This window comes from Mandrillus leucophaeus, unplaced genomic scaffold (genome assembly GCF_000951045.1).
Source record: "Mandrillus leucophaeus isolate KB7577 unplaced genomic scaffold, Mleu.le_1.0 Scaffold48, whole genome shotgun sequence".
Lineage (NCBI taxonomy): Eukaryota > Metazoa > Chordata > Mammalia > Primates > Cercopithecidae > Mandrillus > Mandrillus leucophaeus.
In genome coordinates this window covers 2,227,748-2,240,342 of record NW_012105142.1, presented here as the reverse complement: position 1 = coordinate 2,240,342, position 12,595 = coordinate 2,227,748, and positions in this window count along the sequence as shown.

Below are 12,595 nucleotides of genomic sequence, written 5' to 3'. Positions count from 1 at the left end.
CTTCTTCTTCTTCTCCTTCTCCTTCTTCTTCTTCTTCTCCTTTTCATTTTGGTCAAAATGTGTATATCTAAATATCAGAAGGCCTGGCAAGGCTGGGTTTGCATTCTTGCATGTCAGTAATTACCTGGGCTAAGCTTCCCCTTTCAGGCCGCTGGCCCTCTCCAGTTTGCCCAGATCCTGCCACTCCATGTTGTCTCACACAGGGTCCACTCCATTCACGAAGGTCACCTACCCATCATCTGAAGACCCTGGTGGCTGCAACCCCTAAGTGGTTTCCATCACCTTTCTTTCCAAGAAATGTAAGCCCACAGATTCTGCACAGAACTAAAAAAAATTCTATTAAGTTAGGAGGCTGCCGTTAAGGTCCCTCCATGGTTTGTGAGCCACCAATAGCTCTCTGCATTGACTTCCCTTTCTGTGAAATGGGGGCGCAATCAATCCTCACGTCTGGAGTACAAAGAGACCCCATGAGGAAGCACATTTATTTGGAATGCTCTGAGCTCGTTGGAGAGCAGGTAACATAAAAACCCAAGGTGTTATGATTAGATAGTAAGAAATTTTGTTCCATGCTAATTAAACTCACACCTTAACCGCTTCCACACGGGGAAGAGGCAGCCTGACAGCCTGACATGTTACGAGCGGGAAGAGCTCTGCATGCGAACACAAGACAGGCCGCCTCCTCCTCGCCGCGCCTGGCCGTGATGTGTGTGTAAATCTGCCTCCCCGCTCCTTCCTCTCATCCAACCGGGACTCCGACATTTGCAGAGCGGCTGATGGAACTCTCGGCTCTGCACAGAGCATTGACTGTTCTCCGCGCGTGTGAAGAAGTTGTCAGGCCGGGGTCAGGCAGGTGAAGATTTAGTGAGGCAGCCAACAAAATTTCCCCGCCACTGGGTTGCCACCACTTATGGAAGCGCCTGCAGAACGCACGCGAGAAAACAGATATTTCTCCTGCGATGGCTTTAGCACTCCTTTGGGGATGGGGACATTAAGTCTTCCTCCACCACCAGGAGGCTGCTGACACGGCTGCCTCCCGAAGACTTGGTAGGAGGCCCCATGAAGGAGAGTGGGCGCCAGCTCTATCGATCCGAATGCCCTATTGCAAGGGACAATTGCAGGAGAAAACAGCGGGTTTTTTTTCTCCTCCCTATTCCAGGGCCAAAGAAAAGACTATCCATGGAAGGTAATGTAGCTGTCACCAAGGAGAGAGAAGTGGAAATTCACGGTTCTCTTGTGAGGCAAAGACATCTGTGTTATTGCACCCTAAGCCAATAGTTTTTAAAACAAAGTCATAAAACAAGCTACTGTATATAAAAGAGGTGGAAGCTATGCAGGGCTCCCCCCTACTCTGTGCGGGGATTTGAAGAGAAGCAAACCTTAAAAGAAAAAAAGCAGAATGAGGATGACTGACTCCAGGAAGCCAGAGGGATGTGGGTGGAGCTAAGAGGTGGTGGCGCAGCTTCCCTCCAACAAGAAGGACGCCTGCTTGCACTCAGGAGGGAGGGTCTGGGGGCACATGAAGAGTGAGGAGTTGGACAGAGGTGACACCCGGGCCTCCTTCAACTCCAGCCCGGGAGAGGGTCAGGGCAGGTGCAGTCTCAGAGTTCTGTCACTGTCGTGCACACACTCAATTGTGCCGAGCACCCATGGGCATACTCAGCTTCCACAAACATCTACACAATCTGATTTCCAAAACCACCTGGGAGACACGCCAGATGGAATCACCATGCCCCCCTTTTTTTTCAGACAAAAGAACAGCAGCTTGGAGAGATCCTCCTAGTTGGCCAATGCCATGGTGCAGGTCTTCTGACCTAAAATCCAGTGCCCTATTTTATTTTTTAAATAAAACCTTCTTTCTTCTTCTCTTTCAATGTAGGTCCATCAGCCTGAGTCTAAAGCCCACTTCACTATAGAGGACGGTGACATGCACCTGGCTGTTCTTTCCAATCCTATAGAAAACCATGTGTCTGGCCCTCATGGCCATTGTAGATCACCGGGACCTGCTAGAATCCTAGCTACAGCCTGTTGGCAGACTGTTTCTTGGATGGCTGGACTGGAAAGACTTCGCCAAATGGGCCAGTTATCTAGATGGCAAGTTGTTGTTCTGTTTATTTCTAAGGGGTACAGTTTGGGCCCTAGAATCACAGAATTCAGAATGGGAGGGAGCCTTCATTCAGCCTCCCATCAGCAAAAGAATCTTCACCCAAAGTTCTTGACCGGTGATGCTCTGGTCTCCCTGCACTACAGAGGGCATGGATTCTGTCCTGTGCACAGACCTCGTGAAGGGCACCGGCCACCTTTTTGTACCAGATACGCCTGCCCTGTGTCTTGGCCATGCCCTTCATGGCATTGTTCCCACGTGGAACAATCCCTACACTGGCCGGTGACCTCTGGCCCAGCAGCAAAAGATAAGCTGAACCACCGCCCTTCCAGGAATGGGAGCTAAGATCAGTGTCAGAGGGCAGGGGACTTCTAGGTGGCGGGCCAGTTTCAAGTAGACAGATCCAGTTAAAACCAGAGCCACATTGGCAAACCAACAACCAATGAGAGCTGGGGTTTTGAGGAACGGAAACTGTGAGAAGGAAACAAGGCTAGTGGGATGCAGGGAAGGATGCAGTAGACCCATGCCATGTGGCTGGCGTACGCTAGCATTTATCGTCCAGCTCACCACGGGGGTCTGACCCCAGCTCAAGTCAGTATGAACAGGAGGAGGCCTGCGGTATACGACTGCACAAGCTGCACACTGCACAGATTATGACATGGGCAGCTCTCCTGGTGGCAGCGTTATGGGAGCCTTTGCCTGGCTTCCAGAACCATGGCTATAGGTCACACACTGGAGGGTTGGGTTTGAGCTCAGCTCTGCCTCTAACTGGGTGGCTTCAGGTGGAACCCTGCCTCTCTTAGGGCTCAGTGCTGGCTGCTTGTGAAATGGAATAGCAATCTCAGTCCCACCTCCCTCCATGTGCTCAGGAAACAAGATGATTGTGATGAGAAGGGGCTTTTAACACAAAAGCCCCATGCAAACGTAAAAGTTATCTTTCCTTAAAAAATGATCCGTGGTGTGAAAAGCGGACATAGATTCAGTGGTGGAAACAGGAAATGGGTGGATGAGTCAGCTGGGCCCGGGTGGACACAGTTCATAGGAGACACACGTGCTCTCTGGCATTGGGGAAAACAGTATGGTCCCCTCCAGATGGTTCTTGGCAGCCAGTGCCCTCCTCCTCCAAGTGCAGCAAGTACGGCCATAGCTCATAGGTGCCCCTTCTCTGGATAACCGCCTCTGCTATCAGAGATGCCATGCCTGAGAAGTTATGTCCCTGTCACCCATTCCCAGGGCAGCCACAGTCAGTGACCGGCTGAGATGAAAGACCAGGGCCTTGCCACCAGTTGCAGGCTGTGCTCCAGAACCCTCTCCCCGTGGATCCAAGGTGAGGCTTTCCCTGAGACCATGTCCTGCTGGGGTATTTCTCAAGCCCTATCCTACACCCTCTATCTCTTTTTCTATTTTTATTATTTTAGAGACAAGGTCTTGCTGTGTTGCCCAGGCTGGAGTGCAGTGGCAGGATCATAGCTCACTGCAGCCTTGAACTCCTGGGCTCAAGTGATCCTCCTGCTTCAGTTTTCCAAAGTCCTGGGACTACAGGTGCATACCACCTGTAGTGCCTGGCTGTCCCTCCATCTCTTAATAGGCCTTGCACAAGGATACTCCTTCAGAGGTCATCTCATAAAAATCCCTGGGCCAGGCCCTGCTTTATCAGAGCCCACCATACAGTGGCAGCAGGCAGAGAAGTGAGTGCAGGAGCACTCGATTGAATTTTCATTCAGCCAGGTCCTCTGCATGCCTGGGCCACTGTATTAGGGCATAGGGTAGGGGAGCCTGGAAGCAAACTCTGCACTGTAGATTCACGTGCAGACATCTCCTTAAGAGGGGTCCCTGAACCCAAAAGTCCATCAATGATAGACTGGATAAAGAAAATGCGGCACATACACACAATGGAATACTGTGCAGCCGTAAAAAAGAATGAGTTCATGTCCTTTGCAGGGACATGGATGAAGCTGGAAACCATCATCCTCAGCAAACTAACACAGGAACAGAAAACCAAATACCCCATGTTCTCACTCATAAGTGGGAACTGAACAATGAGAACACACGAATGCAGGGATAGGGGGCCTGCTGGGGGGCAAGGGGAGGGAGAGCATTAGGACAAATATCTAATGCACACAGAACTTAAAACCTAGATGACGGGTTGATGGGTGCAGCAAACCGTGGCACATGTACACCTATGTAACAAATTTGTACTTTCAGCACATGTATCCCAAAACTTAAAGTAAAATTAAAAAAAAAAAAAAGAGGGATTTCTGGAGTCAACATTTTAATGAAAGGAGGAAAGTACTGAGCAGAGGGAGAAGGTGAACTGGGATTCAGGCACACGTGAGGCCTCAGCCAGTCCCACAGGCAGCTCTGAACTGAATATCTATGTCCTCTGCAAATTCTGTGTTGAAATCCTATCCCCCAATGTGATGGTACCAGGAACTGAGGCATTTGGGAGAGGAGTAGGTCATGAGGGTGGAGTCCTCATGAGTGGGATTAGGGCCCTTATAAGAGGCCCCATGGCCAGGTACAGTGACTCATGCCTGTACTCCCAGTACTTCGGGAGGCTGAGGAAGGAAGATCACTTGAGCTACAGAGTTTGAGACCAGCCTGGGCAACATAGCAAGACCTTGTCTCCACTAAAAATAAAAATATCAGCTGGGCATGGTGGTGAATGCCTGTAGTCCCCAGTACTCAGGAGGCTGAGTGGGGAGAAACTCCTGAGCAGGGGAGATGGAGACTGCAGTGAGCTATGATGGCGCCACTGCACTCCAACCTCGGTGACAGAGCAAGATCCTGTCTCAAAAGAATAAATAAAATACAGTAAGATACATAAATAAAAGAGGCCCGGGAGAGCTCCCTCATCCCTTCTGCCATGGGAGGATTCGGAGAAGATGGTCGTCTGTAAACCAGGAAAACTGTACCCACCAGACAGCAAATCTGTAAGAACCTTGGTGTTGGACTTCCCAGTCTTCAGAACCGTAAGAAATAAATTTCTATTGTTTGACATCCACTCAGTCTGAACAATTTTTTTTTTCAACAGCAGCCAAAATGGACTAAGAACTTTAGAAGGGCCCCATCTTTGCATCCTGTCTCAACCAGTAATTGGGTGTGGGCTGCCCCCAGGGAGTGGTATGACCTTGGGGAGCCAGCTTTCTCTAGCAGAGGTCAATTCTTAGAAGGAATTCAGCTGAAAGCTGTCAGAGACCAGCCTTCTCAGGAGCCGGAGAATGCATCTCTTCTTCCTAAAGCATGGTGTAGCTACTACACCCTTCCATCCTGGGGCAAGCAGAGCTTTCCCTCAGAGTCAATTTATCTCAAACATAAAGGATTCAGTTTTTGCAACAGAATTTCCAGTGTATTGCTGGGTACCTAGTGCTGTACAGGTGAATCCATCAGGTACATGGCATCTGCCTGTAAAGAGACCACTATGTGGGAAGAGAGGTGGGCAAGGCACGGCTTATACCTTGGCCACACTGACTGCATGTCCGCAGGGAAGTCCAGGCCTTTCCTCCCCATTCCCTCCCCAAGCTCTGTGGACCTACCTGCCTTTATAGGTGGTGAAGCCAGAAAATCTGAGATAGATCTCAGTTAAGTTAGAAAGCTTATTTGGCCAACATTGAGGACGCACCCATGACACAGCATCAGGAAGTCCTGATGACATGCGCCCAAGGTGGTCGGGGCACAGCTTGGTTTTATACATTTTAGGGAAACATGTGGTTCAGTGTGGAAAGATGAGACAACTTGAAGCAAAGGCAGGAAGACTGGAAGTGGGGAGCGAGCTTCCAGGTCACAGATAGGTGGACACAAACCCTTACATTCTTTTGAGTTTCTGATTAGTCTTTCCAAAGGAAGCAACTCAGATATGCATCTATCCCACAGAGCAGAGGGGTGACTTTGAATAGAATGAGAGGCAGGTTTGCCCCAGGCAGTTTCCACCTTGAGTTTTCCTTAGTGATTTTGGGGACCCAGGATATTTTCCTTTCTCAAGGTGCTGAAGGGATCCCAAGAAGCGAGTGACAGATTTTTTCTCAGCCCCATTGCAATAGAATTTTTTCACTGTTTTCCTCATGTTCTACCTGCAGGAGTATCCCCTGCACCCTTTCATGCAGGACATTCTGAATAGTGTGAGAAGCAAAAAAAGAATCTTCGCAATGTATATTAGTAACATTTAATTAGCCTTGGATTACTTATTAAGTGACAATTATCCCTATTATGTCTGTCACAGATGAGCGACTACATACTGTCTATGGTTTATGGGCCTAAAGTTCTCCACCGAGTGTCACAAATTCCCATTATTTCCCCAGCGCTGGGCTTTGCATTTAGAATGTGAGCAGAGGTGAATGGTCCCCTTTGCACAGCCAGATGTTTCCCAGTTGACTCGGCAATGAGGCGGGGTTGGGCCAGCCTTCCTTCTGGCAGATGCAGAAAACTCATTAGCAGACACACTGTTGATGGGGTGCCCTGGCTGGCAGAAGGGAATTGAGCCACTGAAACTGGACAGCTCCCCTCCCCAGGCATCATCCTAAATTCTAGTCTCATGGATGTCACACTGGAGAGCCCCTGGAAATCACATCTTCAAACCTTTGATTTTGTTGCTGGGAAATCAGAGTTGCAGAGAGCATGTATGGTGTGTCTCTGGACCACAGCTGCATCCCTGAACCTTCCCGCTATGCCAGAGGCATGCCCTAGACACAGAAGCCTGGACACCTCGCTACAGAAAGGTCCTTTTTAGCCAAATGTCCAAATGTCCCATAAGCCATGTTCCCTCTCTGGGACCTCTTTCCGACAACCCCCTTTCCGTAGAAGCTGGAGATCTCAGGAATATGTAGACAGCTAACGACCTCCCCCATCTTCACCACCCCAAAAGTCAATGTGATACATGGAGAGATGGGCGCCATATTCCTCAAGTTCTATGGTACTTGAAATCCTGCCTTTAGACTTTTTATGTAGAATATGCCATACTCTTTAAAGAATGTATACTGTCTCCAACACAAGCCATCAACTCTTCAGCATAAACGAGCTTTCAAATTACCTCTGTAAAGTGCATTTTAAAACACTAAGCTAAGATCTAAAAAGTCAGACTTGGGGCCAGCTGTTGTCGCTCACGCCTGTAATCCAGCACTTTGGGAGGCTGAGGTGAGCGGGTCGCTTGAGCTCAGGAGTTCGAGACCAGCCTAGGCAACATGGCAAAACCCCATCTCTACTAAAAATACAAAAATTAGCCGGGCATGGTGGCGCGCGCCTGTAGTCCAGCTACTTGGGGGGTCAAAGTGGGAGGATCCCCTGAGCCCCAGAGGCAGAAGTTGCAGCAGTGAACCTGAATTATCTCTCTCGGATCTGTGAGCCAAGATCACACTGCCGCACTCCAGCCAGGGCCACAGAGCAAGACCTTGCCTTCAAAAAAAAACAGTCAGACATGGAGAGGGGACCCAAAGGTAAATCAGGGGCAGTCCCACCCTGGGGGAGAAACTGATCAAGGTGGGGACTTGCAGGCCCAACAAGGAGGGAAGCAAGTGGGCAAAATGAGGATGGAGTAGGAGCAGCCTTAGAGGCCAAATGCCCCTTGGGGGAGGTGGGGGAGAAAAATATAAGCTAGGGAAGCACCCTGGTAGTTTCTTCCCATCTGACCATTTTACACAACTGAAACTCAAAGCTTTTCTACAAGGGCAGCCAAAACAGATTTGCAAATTAAATGTAAACGAAACCACAAAACTATTACATTTAAATAGAAGGTATTACAAAACAATGGAATCTAAATCAGCAATATTAATTCAGCACAATGGATTTGTCCTGCTCTGATACAAAAGGCTGTTCACAGTGTGTGAGTGGCAATCAGGGCCACCCAGTGCGCTGTGTCCTGTTTGGCCAGCCCACCTTGGCGTGGACTATGGGCTGATCCCCTCACCTAACACAGTGAAACCTTCACACATCCAGCCACTGGGTGCCAGGCGGCCTATCCTCGGACAGAACACATCACCTATTCATAGCAAGTCTCTGTCAGCAATTCTCATTAGTCTGCAACAACTGGGACTGCACTGCTTTGCCAAACTGATCAAACCATAAAATCAAACACCAGCTCTGACATCACATGGTGGCATTCAGGCTGGGCTTCCATAATCCTTGTCAACATAACATTATACAATTCACAAATAATAAGAGCTTATAATCTACCAGTTAAAAGCTGAGACATAGAGGTCGGGCTGAAACTCTCTTTCATCACTGCCGTGAACTTCATCCCATCTAAGTACAACCTTGTCCAAAGCGGAGGCAGATGTTGCAGGATTCTCAGGATGGATTCTAGGGCCCAGAGGCCTGGGGTGGAGTCATCATTCTGCTGCTTTGTGCTGTGTGATCTTGGACAAGCGACTTCACCACTCTGTGCTTCAACTCTCCATTCTGTAAAATAAAACTCGGATGATAACTGCCCCTGTAAAATTGCTGCAAGGATCATAGGCATGTTAATGTAGGTGAAATATTTAGAACAGTGCCTGGCACTATGTTAGCACATGTAATGTAAACAAGCATTACTCTCAGGTTGATGTGGCTCTTTCCAGATCATTTGTACACATTTACTAACGTGCAAATATATTCAGTATGTTTTGATGTTTTAAAAAATGTTTAAAGATGCAACCATACTTCCTGAATCATTCTGCAACTAGCCTTTGCTCTAAATAATCCATGAGCTTCCATATTTCCTCCCCAACACATCCCTACATACGTGCCAACTAGATGTGAAGCAGCATTTGAATGGGTGCAGCAGCCCACGCCTGTAATGTCAGCACTTCGGGAGGCTAAGGTGGGAGGATTGCTTAAGTCCAGGAGTCTGAGTCCAGCCTGGGCAACATAGTGAAACTCTGTCTCTACCAAAAGATACAAAAATTAGCTAAGCGTAGTGGCACGTGCCTGCAATCTCGGCACTTCAGGAGGCTGAGGCAGGGGATTGCTTGAGACCAGGAGTTCAAGGCTTCAGCGAGCCATGATTACACCACTGCACTCCACCCTGGGTGATAGAATGAGATCCTGTCTGTAATCTGACCAACGAACCAAACCAACAAACAAAAGCAGACATGTAGAGCCGAGACTAAGGGTGATGCTGGCTCATCCTCCTCCTGCTCCACTGGTCCTCTCTGGCCCAGCCTTTCAGAGCACAGCACTACAGAAGCTCTCTCTGCTGATTCTGCCCTGCTGGGGCCTCCAAGAGCCTCTTACATCATAGTAGGGACCTGGGACCATAAGCACTGAACTTTCCTAAACTGAAGTTCATTTTAAATGCACTAAGGCAAAGAACAATTCAGAGGAAACTTAGTCCATCTGTGTGTGTGTGTGTGTGTGTGCGCACGTGCGTGCATGTGTCCAATGTGTGCATGCATGCAAGTGTCCAAAGAGTCCCTTCGGAATTGCTCTAGTTCATGCATTAGGGCACATGTGGGCTGTGTGTTGTGAGAGCAGAGCTACCTACAGTGGCAGCCACTGTATTTTTCAATATTAAAAAACACTCCTGGTTACTGGCAAACAGCCACCTTCTCTGCTGTGGAAAGCCTCATGTCCCGGGCTCCCCCACCTTACCTAATGACAAGATATGCCCATAGGCAACACTTTTGGAGGATGGTAGGGGCTGAAGGGATTACGGCTGGAGCACCCGGCCAGCAGTCAGCTCTCCTCCGCAAAAGACGGAGCACAAAGCATGGCGGCAGGCATTTAACTCTGCACTTAGCCGTTGCTCATTAACGAGCTCTCTGGTGGATGTCTTTGCAGCAACTCTCTGGCACTGGAGGCTTTGTCATCCCACCCACGACAACCTCTGTTAGTCAATAATAACAGCTTATTTAAAAATAGCAGCATCAACTGTTTGCATTGTTATTATCTGTGCCTGGCTTCTAGCCCCAGAAGACTTGGGAAAGGTGTCCGACCTGCTTTTCCGGAGCTTCTCTTGCTGAACCTGTTTCCAGATCTGGGAAAAAGACAGACACATCTTTAGCAAACACTCACAATGTAATTGCCAGGCAGTTATGGGCTGCGACAGTAAAATACAGCAGTTGGCGGCACGGTAGGTTCATTAGTCAATAAAGCATTGCCACGCGTTTTATTGAATTGTAACCCTATTTTGCCCTGATGCGGACCTTGCGGAGCCTCTACCTCCATATAAATCTGAGTGATTCATTTAGCATTCAAAGTCGAGCAAAAGGAGGATTTGGTCCAATTCCAATGCAACCCTGCTCCATTAGCTATCTCTATTATTATCTGCCTTTGCCTCCTCCCTCAGTGGGGACATTTTGATAAAAGCTCACATCGGGAATAAATTGGGGACTGAATGGCAAGACATGAACAAAATAACTTTCCTATAGGTCACTCTGTCCCTGAAATGCCCAGGAATAGCTCAGGCCTGGTAAGGAGACCGAGTGGACGGTTCCCCTGGCATCCCTGCATCCAGCCATCCAACCCACTCAAGATGCCGCTAGTAAATGTATACAACTCTCCCATTTTTCTAGCATCTGACTTGAAATACATTTGACATGGTCTGCTTAATGTTAGATGGCTGAAAAATGTTTTATTATTTACATTGTTTATTTCGGGACAGAGATTTAGCTCTATCACTAAAATTTCCACCCCAAAAGTCAGCAGGATTCTAAAACTAGAAAATAATAATAGGGCATCAGTCAATGTTATTCATTCCATATCTGTGAGAAGTACCCCAAATAATTTGCTAATTTTAAAAAATCATATATGTTTGCAAGTAATATTCGCATATGGTTGGGGGGATCTGGGATAATCAGAGCAAGAAGGTAGACTTACAAATTGTAGGGAGTGGAAAATAGAAAAAGGATTTATAAAAGAATGTGAAAATATGGGTGCTGATGAAAAACACCATTTTTACTTTTAGGAAATGGTATTTTAAAAGTATAAGAAATGCAGAATTGATTACTGGGATCTAGGGTCCACGACCAGCTATTTTTTTAAAAAACTGGCCAAAAAATAAATAGGAGGAAAATACTAAAAATTAAGGCAAATTCAAAAGAGAATAAGATAGGAAGACATGAATTTCAACGAGCCAACGTCAAGTCCGCACTCTGACGTGCCTGGCCCACTAGAAGGAAAATGAGCATATCTTTTTACCCATTCCTTGTCTGAGAACCCCAAAGTGTCCAGTTATTTCTGAGACTTGAACCCAGTGCCCCATAATCCCATGGTGGGCTGCTGCTTGGCTTTTTGATTATGTTAATTACATGTTTGCTTCCTTGGAATTTGAGGCCAGTGGTCCCGTTCAGCATTGCACCTTATACAGCACCAGTAATAGCAGCATCGGGGGAGGACGCATCAGTTAAGGGAACCACAGATGTGCTGTTTGTTTCCGATGGCCTTCCTCTTCTCCTGATAGCTGACAGTTCAGCAAAGGGAATTAGCAGCACATGTGGGCAAAGAACCGAAGAGACTCTTTTTCCCTATTTGATGAGTGCCATACGAAAGGTTGTTTTCGTAGCAGCTCAGAGCCCTCCTTGCTATCTCCTAAAGAGAAGCCTGCCAAGTTGGGGCTGTGGGTTTTAAGAGGTACAAACAAAGCTGGCATGGTAGGGCAGACCAGAGGTGTGGGGACTCTATGCAGTCTTCCCCACGGTTTCCTGGTGTCAGTTTCCAAAATGCGGTCCCCACTGCCCTTGCCACCAGACTCTGAGAAGCAAACCTTGCTGGCAGGAAACCTAGGCAGGAGTGGCTCCCTTCCCTGGCCTCTTCTTTTTTTCTGCCATGTGTAGCCCTGATGCCCATAACTAAAAATCAAGTTCATAATTTAATTTGGGGGGATCGGTTGCCAAATGCTCATTAAACATTTCGGTCTTTGAAAATGCTATCTTTAGATTTTTTTTAATTGACCTATTATTTTCTGGCTCTAGCTGCCAGATCCCCCACCGCAAACAAGGAGAAGCTTGCTACCTGGACTTTCTTTGATGAATAGTTTTAATTAAAAAATTCTGTACCATAAGTATTTTAATGTTACAAACATACCAAAGGTATGCAGTCATAAATTTACAAACACGTTTAAATTAATCTATAAATATGCTGCAAAATTGACAGGGCATATTTAAGCCGAGGGATGCGCCATGGATGTGCTAATAATGACAATTAAGAATCGTGTAAAATAAATGAAAATCAATACTAAGAACAGGTTGACAAAAAGGAAAAAAGAGAGGAACTAAAACAACATGTAGTTTGTCTATTAGGGGAAAAAATTAGTAGCTGCTCGTAGTTTTGAAATGTCTACTATCGTGAAGGAAGGGCTCCCGGTGGCATTTTTTTCCTCGTTTTTGTGGATCATGAAAACGCCCCTGTTGGGGTGACAAGACAGATCTACTAGGGTTGGGTGGTCTGGAAGGAGGAAGGCTCTGCTTCAATTCTCTCAGCAAAATATACACCTTGCCAGTTACAGATCCGAAAGGAAACCATCCAAGGTAAGCTATGTGCCTAGATGCTGGCACATGGACAAATTTTTTTTTTTTTTTTTTTTTT